The sequence below is a fragment of the Garra rufa genome, chromosome 12, assembly GCF_049309525.1.
Source record: "Garra rufa chromosome 12, GarRuf1.0, whole genome shotgun sequence".
Lineage (NCBI taxonomy): Eukaryota > Metazoa > Chordata > Actinopteri > Cypriniformes > Cyprinidae > Garra > Garra rufa.
Genome location: NC_133372.1, coordinates 15,827,730 through 15,838,677, shown reverse-complemented (window position 1 = coordinate 15,838,677; position 10,948 = coordinate 15,827,730). Strand labels below are relative to the sequence as shown.

Genomic DNA, 10,948 nt, shown 5'->3' with positions numbered 1-10,948 from the left:
GGCAACATACACTGACAGTACTGCAATTTTTTTCTCAAATTCGAGAGGGACTGTTTTCTGGGAGAACAAAAGCCTCAGAGTAGACAGGCTGTTTGTGCCTGTGCTGTTAGCTCAGTGATGCTCAGCATTAAGGACATCCTAAAGATCAGGCCTCCAGTGGGCTGAGGGAGCTAATGGATTTGTAATGGAATCAATGAGGCATGGAGATTTTCTATTAGAAAAGCCTGCTACACACACAACAAACACACAGAGAAAGAGAGACTTCTTATAATCAACACTCGTCTACACCGCCATGGATGCAGAAGCAGCTGCCGGAAGAACGTAACCACAAAAACACCACAAAACAACAGGCTGGAAGAGAATTCCTTACCAAAGTCATTAGTGGAACTACAGTACACATAAACTATGCACATTTTAATACTAATTATGGGAGAAAAATATGCTAAATTCTTTGGAATGGACTTAATGGAATAATAAAAAGTATATGGAAAAATCTAATCAGTCAGACAAATTCAGACAAAATAGATTTGTAAACAAGAAAAACAAATACATAAACATGCAAAGGGTGGGCTTTGTGAATAGCCAGCAAATTGTGCAGAAATTGGCAGAGATATATGCATGTAGACTGAATGCGGCCTAAACACAAGCACTGATGATACGATAGATAGTGTGACCTGCAGCAAAACATCAAAGAGGACTGTTACACTCTGGAGGAAAAGCAGAAGATAAGATCACATTACATGCTACATCTGAGATTATATTACACATATTATATATATTGTATAATGCAATGAAGATTCTACGGACGTTCTTCATTATTATAAACTCAAAAAGCATCACTATATAGTGCATTAGAGCCAGCCTACTTTTTCATTCGGCTACGGATGTATTTATTCCATTCATTTTTCACGTAGGGATTTAAAAAAAAGAAAGAAAAAACATCTATCAAAAATGAGTTGCAAATGAAGCCAATTACCTATGAGTTGAATCACAAACTGTTATGTGAATCTAAAAAATCTGCTTTAAAACATTGCAAATGTGTATTAAATTTGAAATAATATAATATATAAATGAAATAAAACATGGAATATAAAAATTAAAAGTTGTTGATTACATAGAAACAATTCTACATTTATTGCAAAATATGTATACATATATACACATCTATGTGTGTGTTTGCAGTTTCTTGTAAAAGATAAAACCAGTCTGAATGAATGAATAATTGAATGAATGATGCATACTGACTCCTTGGCTCATTTAAAAAAAAAACTTTTAATTAAAAATTATCTTTTCTTTTTTTGTCATTCTTATTTGATACTTATCGTACTTATTTAATTGTTTAAGCACATACTCTATTTCTGAAAGAACATCTGAAGCAAGAAGTCTTCAATCTGATTTTAATTTCCATTCCACTGCCTGTGGAAAATTTCTCCATGTTGAAGTAAATGATAATGAACAACTGTCACCCCTGACATATGAACCTTTCCCAGAGCACATGAACTACTAAATAAATTACATTCTCAAAATAGTCTACTGCAGATTTAACCTGACAAAAAAGCTTTTAAAAACCAAACAAAGAAAAAATGTGTATTAAAACTGGGTAGCTACAGTATACACCCATGTAAAAAAAAAAAAAAAAACTCCTTCGAGAAATAAAACATAGGCCTATTCACACCAAATGCAAGAAAGTGCATGTGAATAGTCATTTCACCTATTTACAGTAGGTGTGAAAACAATATTTGTTAGGTTGAATAGCAAGAGGTAACGTAGAAGGTTTGCCAAAAAGTAAACAAACTAAGGACCAAAGTATAACATATTCCTAGACTCCTAGAGATTTATTACTGTAAGTTATTACTGAGATTAGGTAAATGTTTTTTTGAACTGCTAAAAAATAAAAATGTATGTTTATTACAGTTATGATCAAGTGTTTCTTAACTGATTGTTTGGTACTTTAATCAGTTGTCTTGTATTTCTTTTTATTTCATTAGTTCATACTGGTGAAAATTATAATAATTGCTAATTTCTGTTTTTTACTGAGTTTATTGTTTGCAAGTGTTTTAATACTTTTGAGACATACAGAATATGCTCTCTGTTTGACTGCTAAAATTAATCATTTCATGTCATGTTTTTTAAAGGGGACATCAGATGCAAAATTAACTTTTACATGGTGTTTGCACATAAATGTGTCTTAGCAGTGTGTGGACACAGCCACCCTACAATGACAAAAATCCTTTCACTCTTTTTTAAATCCCCAAAAAACCTAAACAGTCTCAATTATCAAGCCATTTTGATTTTCTGAGCAGTATGACGTTGTCACTTCTCAGGCCCTTACAGCCGCTGACAGACTGTCTGCCCTCAGCTAGTTGTATACTGTTCGTCCATTTTTCCATGCTCAAGCAGATTTTTTGTAAGCGTTTTATGAGCAATGCAGGTATTTTGTAGTTGAATGTAAAAGTGAGCATAAGAGTCTTCATTTTCTCCCGACAACAGAGCCACTGAGGACATAGTGGATTAGCTTCGTTTTTGATGGTAATACACCACTGAATACACCTAAATTCATTTATGTCTGGGCAAATCAATTTACTCCAAACTGCTTTCTGAATGAGGGGAATTCAAGACAGGTTTTGCTAAAAAGTTAAAACTCAAGAATGAATCAGTACCCACTGTTTATGAACCAGCTGCACCTCCAGAAGAAGTAAGTGTCATACTTTATATTTTTTATGATTATTTTCAAAACGTCTTTCCTCTTCCAGAGCGGGATGACAAGCCTATTAGTATTTAAAGAGACATGCACCAAAATGGGTCACTGTGAACAGAGCTGTTTTTGACCATTGAGAAATTGTATGACCATTAAGAAATTTTAACCAAAGTATGTTACAGTAATTTCATGAAGACCTTAAAGACTCATACCAACTTGTGGAAAATGGGCATCCGATGTCCCCTTTAAATAAAATGTACACTTTGTTGTGATTGGCTTTTTTTATTTATTTATTTATTTTTTTTACCCAAATGCTGGGTTCAGCCTGTTTTATAATTTTATTGGGTTATTTTTTATATTTTTTAGCGGTCATTTACGCATGATGGAAATGCCTTTTGCTTTAACATAATGTAACATAAACTGATTTTATTTGTTATAATACTGAATTTAATTTAATGTTAAAATATGTTCTCTAATCTCAGTACTGTTTGTTTATGGGCAGGTTATGGAATCAGTCACAGCATCTTTCAGCTTCGAGCCAGCAGTCTGAGGTTCGTAGTTCCTTTGGCGAGCAGCAGCACCTCACCGGCTCAGATTTTGGCGACACACCAGAGAATTAGTACTATTTTGGTGAAAAGTGATTACAGAGAATGGTTAAATACACATAATTTAAAATGCTACTTTTAAATGTTAGATTTTTTATTTCTAAAATGCTTGTTAAACAGATTTAAATGTATGTAATATTGTAAATAGTGTATTCACCCAATTCAATTTGTCTTTTTTTTCCCATGGGTGTTCTTGCTTAATAATAAATGTTCATTTTTTGATTACTGCTGTTGCCTCTATAATTCTGAGTGTGATTTTTAATTTCCAGCCCATCTTAAGCCAGCAATTATAATAATTTTTAAACAATAGTTGACTTAAATAAAACAACCCAGCATGTTAGGTAAAAGCATTTAACCCAACCAGCTGGGTCAAAATAACCCAGCATGTGTTTTTTCCAATATTTATCTTGTGCTGGGTTGCCAAATATCCCAAGTTGGGTTGTTTTTAACCCAGCATTTTTTAGAGTGTAGTATTAGTTCACACCAAAATGGAAAATCTGTCATTACTCACCCTCCACTTGCTCCAAACCTGTATACATTTCTTACTTCTGTTGAACACAAATGAATATATTTTGAAGAATATGGGTAAACAAACATTTGACGGTAGACACTGCCTTCCATAAAATAATATTTACATATTGGAAGCTAATGGCTTCCGTCAACTTTTCGGTTACAGATTTGGAACAACTTGGGAGCGAGTCATTCATTAATTATCAATTCTAACTGAATTTTCATTTTTGGGTGAACTATCCCTTTAATGAATAGCATTAGTCTACACTGTAAAAATTTTTAAACTAAAATGTAAAAACACTATGGAAAAAAAACTATTAATGGAGTAACAGTAAGTTCCAGTTCCCCTTCAGTCGTTCCACTACGACGTTACATGGGATCTTGCTTGAGACACCAATCATCTCTGAGCCTTATTCAAAAGGCCAATGAAAATTGGCGAGTGGACGTGTGTGCCGGCCACGCCCCCGTACATACGGGTATATAAGATGGCGGCGTGCACCACTCAGTCAGACTTTTGCTTTCAGAGCCATTCTGCTCGAGCCTACCTAACAAAGAAACAAACGTTCCTGTAAGAAGCTCTTCTCCGCTGACATGCTGCCATCTGAAAGAGTGACAAACTAAAAGAGTGTCTTTGGCAGCCATCAGCGGTATCCTGCGGGCGGCCGTTTTTACGGCCATCAAGAAGCCTCCTGCTCTCCAACGAGTGATCCCCATTGAGTGCACAGAGTGCCGCGGTTCCTCCCTGGGCAGACCGGGACTAAAAGAGCAATTTCTCACGGCTGTGAAACGTTCTTTTCAGAATGGTTTTCCGGCCGTGCGCTGCTGGATGTGGCAGTTTCCTCACCTCTGAGGACGGACATGAACACTGCCTCACATGCCTGGGCTTAGAGCATGCTGAGGCAGCGTTCACGGATGATTTGTGCGTTCATTGCGAGCGCATGACCATGGTCACGCTGAAGAACCGCCGCTCTTTTGCAAGACAGCTCCCCTCCGTGCCCCGCGGCTCGTCGTTAAACCGACAATGGCTCAATCCCTCTAGGCTTGGTGATTGGTTCCTGACGGGGGCGCCTGCGGTTCCGCTGTGCCCTCCCCCCGTTCCATTCTTTCCGGAGATGCACGAGGAGCTGATCAAAACATGGTGGGCGCCTTTTTCCTCGCGCCTTCGCCCCAGCTCCTCCTCCCTCACCACCCTCGATGGCGGGGCAGCCCGGGGATACGAGTCGGTCCCCCAGGTTGAGCGCGCTATCGCGGTGCACTTATGCCCGCGGGGCGCCGCCACCTGGCGGGACCGGCCGCATCTACCCTCCAGGGCGTGTGAGCGCTCGTCCGCTCTCGCGGGCCGTGTGTATCGCGCCGCTGGACAGGCTGCCTCCGCCCTGCACGCCATGGCCACCTTACAGGTCTACCAGGCGCAGGCGCTGAAACAGCTGCACGAGGGTGGTCCTGACCAAGACGTGATGCAGGAACTCCGTGCTGCCACCGACTTTGCCCTCCGGGCGACGAAGGTCACGGCACGGTCGCTTGGTCAGGTGATGTCCTCCGCTGTGGTCCAGGAGCGACATCTGTGGCTTAATCTGGCTCAGATGGCAGACGCCGACAAAGCTCGCTTTCTCGACGCTCACAGAGCGGCCTGTTTGGCGACACTGTCGAGGACTTTGCTCAGCAGTTCTCGGCAGTCCAGAAGCAGACGGAGACCATCAAGCATATCCTGCCCCGCCGCGAAGCTTCCATCCCGCCGCCGGTGGCCCCGCCTCCGCCTGCCCGTCGCCGAGGGCGCCCCCCTGCGGCCCCAAAAACAACACCAGCTCCTACACCCGCTGAGGTCCACGAAGCCAGGCTGGCTGCCCGGCGCAGAGCTGGCCGCAGGAGAGCGATGCCGCTCGCCTCTCAGGAACCCGCCAGGGGTACTCGTAAGAAGGCCGCGAAGCGTCCCTGATGCAGGCAACCCAGAGGTGATGGAGATTGCTCTTCGGGGGACAATGATATCAACGTCCCCACTCCCGGTGGAGGGCCGGGAGCCTTTGTGTACTTCAATGCTGCCGCCGGCACAAAAAGAGCTAATTTCCTCACCTCTGGGGCCTCGGCCCCGAGTTCCCCTTTCGAGCAGCACTTACACTCCTCGGAACCGGGCTCGGAGCCCGATATCGCCAGCGCGGGAACCTGGGAAGAAGGTAAGCCCTGCTTCATGCAGCCATACTCTCCCCCAGAACCCTTCGTTCTCTGGGGACAGTCCCCTTCCCCTTCCCCCTCCAGGCTGCCCCACCGCGGTCACGTCGGTCAACGCTCCCTTGATACCGCTAGCGAGCCGGCTGGAGGCTTGGCTTCAGCTTCCCAGCCCCTCGCGGTGGTTGATACGGATGGTACGTCTCGGCTATGCGATTCAATTCGCCAGGCGTCCGCCGAGGTACAGAGGCATCCTTTCTACTATTGTCCGTTCGGACACGCATGCCGCTGTCCTGCGTGCGGAGGTTGCAGTCCTACTGGCGAAGGACGCAATCGAGCCAGTCCCTCCAGCCGAGATGAAGTCAGGGTTCTACAGTCCCTACTTCATCGTGCCCAAAAAGAGCGGTGGGTTAAGACCCATCCTGGACCTCAGAGCTCTGAATCGGTCCCTTCTCAGGCTGCCGTTCAAGATGCTCACGACGAAGCGCATGCTAACTTGCATTCGTCCCCAGGATTGGTTTGTAGCCATCGACCTGAAGGACGCGTACTTTCATGTCTCGATCCTTCCTCGTCACAGACCCTTTCTTCGGTTTGCCTTCGAAGGTCGAGGGTATCAGTACAGGGTTCTCCCATTTGGCCTGTCCCTCTCTCCCCGCGTCTTCACCAAAGTCGCGGAGGCAGCCCTGACCCCTCTTTGGCAGTCGGGCTTTCGCATCCTCAACTATCTCGACAACTGGCTTCTTGTAGCTCACTCGCGAGACCTGTTGTGCGAACAGAGGGACCTGGTGCTTCGGCACCTCCGCCATCTGGGCCTTCAGGTCAACCGAGAGAAGAGCAAACTCTCCCTAGTGCAGAGGATCTCTTTTCTCGGTGTGGAGCTGGACTCGATCAATATGACAGCCCGCCTCACAAACGAGCGCGCGCAGTCAGTGCTGAGATGTCTGGACTTATTCAGACACAAGACAGCGGTCCCTCTCAAAACTTTCCAGAGGCTCCTGGGGCATATGGCAGCTGCGGCCGCGGTTACGCCGCTGGGCTTGCTTCATATGAGACCGCTTCAGCGCTGGTTACACGATTGAGTCCCGAGACGGGCATGGCGCCGTGGCACACTCCGGATTGGCGTTTCCCCGCAGTGTCGCCGCCTATTCAGCCCGTGGTCAGACCTCGCCTTCCTTCGGGCCGGAGTTCCCTTGGGGCAGGTCTCCAGGCACGTTGTAGATTACACGGATGCCTCTACCACGGGTTGGGGTGCTGTATGCAACGGGCACGCAGTTTCGGGCTCTTGGACAAGACCTCGACTGCAATGGCATATCAATTGCCTCGAGTTGTTGGCTGTGCTTCTGGCCCTTCGTCGCTTCTGACCGATGTTGCGCCAGAAACACGTGCTTGTTCGTACCGACAGCACGGCGACGGTGGCGCATATCAATCGCCAGGGCGGTCTCCGCTCTCCTTGCCTGTCACAACTCGCCCGCCGTCTGCTCCTTTGGAGTCAAACGTGGCTGAAATCGCTACGTGCCATTCACATTCCAGGAGAACTCAACCGTGCAGCGGATCAGCTCTCACGGCAGTCTACCCACCCTGGAGAGTGGCGACTCCACCCCGAGACAGTCCAGCTGATTTGGAGCCGTTTCGGTCAGGCTCAGATAGATCTGTTCGCCTCCCCCGAAACCTCCCACTGCCAGCTCTTTTACTCTCTGACCCAGGCTTCTCTCGGCAGAGACGCACTGGCACACAGCTGGCCTCGGGGGCTCAAAAACGCCTTTCCCCCAGTGAGCCTCCTTGCACAGACCCTGTGCAAGATCCGGGAGGACGAGGAGAAGGTCTTGTTGGTTGCGCCACACTGGCCCACCCGGACCTGGTTCCCAGAACTCATTTCCCTCGCGGCAGCCCCTCCCTGGAAAATCCCCTTGAGGAAAGACCTTCTTTCTCAGGGGATGGGCACAATTTGGCACCCACGTCCCGACCTATGGAACCTGCGCGTCTGGCTCCTGGACGGGACGCTTCAGACCTCGCCGGCCTTCCCCAGGCCGTGGTAAATACCATCACTCAGTCCCGAGCCCCCTCTACGAGGCAGGCTTACGCCCTGAGGTGGGGTCTGTTCGCTGACTGGTGTTCCTCTCGAGGAGAGGACCCACAGAGATGCACGATTGCAGTAGTGCTTTCCTTCCTGCAAGAGAAGTTGGAGCGCAGGCTGTCCCCTTCGACTCTCAAAGTATACGTTGCTGCCATCTCGGCGTACCACGATGCAGTAGATGGAACATCCCTGGGTAAGCACCAACTCATCGTGAGGTTTCTACAGGGCGCTAGGAGGATCAACCCTCCCAGACCGCGCCTTGTACCCTCTTGGGACCTCTCCGTCGCCCTCCGCGGCCTACGGGAGGCCCCCTTTGAGCCACTTGTGTCAGTTGAGCTGAAATTCCTGTCCCTTAAGACAGCGCTCCTGACAGCTCTGGCCTCCATCAAGAGGGTAGGGGACCTACAAGCCTTCTCTGTCAGCGAAACGTGCCTTGAGTTCGGGCCCGGAGATTCTCACGTCATCCTGAGACCCCGGCCCGGTCATGTGCCCAAGGTTCCCACCACGCCCTTCCGCAATCAGGTGGTGAACCTGCAAGCTCTGCCCCCGGAGGAGGCAGACCCGGCTTCAGCGCTGCTGTGCCCTGTTCGTGCTCTACGCCTATACATAGACCATACTCGCCACTTCAGACGCACCGAGCAGCTCTTTGTCTGCTTCGGAGGTCAGCAGAAAGGGAATGCTGTCTCCAAACAGAGGTTGGCCCATTGGGTGGTAGATGCCATCTCCCTGTCTTATTTATATCAGGGAGAGCCATGCCCCTTAGGTGCTCATGCCCACTCCACTAGGAGTGTTGCTTCATCCTATGCGTTGGCTCATGGCGCCTCACTAGCAGACATCTGTAGAGCTGCGGGCTGGGCGACACCGAATACCTTCGCTAGGTTTTACAACCTCCGTGTAGAGGCCGTATCCTCTCGTGTCTTAACATAACAGGCGAACGGGAGAACCGCTGGTGTCGGCTTGCTGCGCCACTCCCACGTGGATCCGTGTGCCATTCCCAGTATGTTCCCTCCGGCGAACCCTGGGTCCTCCATGCCCCGCAGTCGGGTCTAGATGCGGAGTAGTCCCTGACTGTGATCCTGCCTGGGTCTCCTTCGCCCGCAGGTTGTGGCTATACTTTTCAATATTCCAGCGGAGGAGACCGCTGTTTCCCTCGTGTATCCCTAAAAAGCTTTATGGATATATTGAATTATTCTCATTTCCACATGTAAAAATTCCATGTGCTCCGCCCCCCCAACCCATGCTTCAGTACAACTGGCATCCCTGTAAGGCCCCCTTATTGGGCCTCAGGGCGTTGGGAAGGTTACGTTACAATTTCCATCTGCTGACACGTCCGCCTGCCAGCACGTGGGGTTGTGCGTAACGCGGCATCAAGTTCGTGGCCTGTTCCATAGAATGTTCCCATGTAATGTCGTAGTGGAACGACTGAAGGGGAACGTCTAGGTTACGAAGTTAACCCTCGTTCCCTGAAGGAGGGAACGGAGACGTTACATTCCCCTGCCACGACCTGACGTCGCGTTGACGCCGGGCTCTCACGGCTCTTCAGCAAAAGCCTGACTGAGTGGTGCGCGCCGCCATCTTATATACCCGTATGTACGGGGGCGTGGCCGGCACGCACGTCCACTCGCCAATTTTCATTGGCCTTTTGAATAAGGCTCAGAGATGATTGGTCTCTCAAGCGAGATCCCATGTAACGTCTCCGTTCCCTCCTTCAGGGAACGAGGGTTACCTTCGTAACCTAGACGTTCTGTATACAGAGAAAAACTATAAAAGATCTAACCAGACATGTCATGTAATTTTACAGTAAAATGCTGTTAACGGTACAGTTTTTAGAAGTAAAAGAACAAATCAACATATAATTTACAGTCAAAAAATGTAAACAGACACTCCCAGGATTCCTTTAGTCACACTTCACATTTAAAGGTATTATGTTTAAATACTTGTGAGTTTTGGGGTTTTATGTTACATCTTCTGTTGTTTAATGAATGTTGTCACTATATACTGAAGATACAAAACAGATTTTAGTAGCAGCGTGTGTTGTTGAATTTACTGGTTTACATTCAGATTTTTCTTGATTGTAAATTATAGTTTAATACTGTCAAATTTACAGGTTGTTCTGTAAATAACATAATATGGATTTTTTTCAGTGTAGAAAAACAGCATATGGCTTTGATTATATGCCAGTCAGAAAGAAAATAGGCCTTTGCAATATTAACAAGCTAGTTCTGTGTGTACACATGTTTGTATATAATAAAAGGAAATACTTAGCCAATTAAAGCTCTTTACTCAAGACAGATGTGAGTTGTTCTGCCCCCTCTCAGGAGCTGGGTATTCATTTACAAATGAAATGCAGAGAGCTCCCAAGGTCAGTAACACGAGGATATTTGCAATGCTATTACTCTTGGAGTTTCAACTAATCACAATAAAGCAGGCTGTGTGAGAGTGTGCATGCTTTGCCCTTCTCAACCTGTGTTCAGACTTTAAACACCGGTAAATTGAGCATGTGATTACACACAAACCCAATTTATGCACAGATTCTGTAAACAGTTCTAACTGAGAATTTATTCCACAGCTACAGTATGACAGTCGTCCATGCTGTGCTCTATAAAAAGGAGTGTCTCATAAGCTTGAATGACATTCTGACATTATCTCTGGTTACTCCACCACTACACCACTTGTCAAGAGAGTTCACACACACCACTTACAAGTATGCATATTTATGCTCATGTATTATAGAACATGTTTACATAGAGTGATTATCTGAGTGTGAATTGCATGGAAGAGAAACATTATGTGCAAAAGAATTAAATATAAAATATATATTTGTGGAATAATTTACTAAATTATAGCTTGACTACAACAATTGCTTTGAATTTATAAATGTAACAAATAAAATGGAGC

The 10,948-nt window shown here is 46.3% G+C and overlaps 1 protein-coding gene across 1 annotated transcript in view; it reads right to left on the bottom strand.

Moving 5' to 3' along the window:
• Window positions 1–10,948, bottom strand: part of prkcaa (protein kinase C, alpha, a) — a 110,408-nt gene that overhangs the window by 63,184 nt on the left and 36,276 nt on the right. The window lies entirely within an intron of this gene.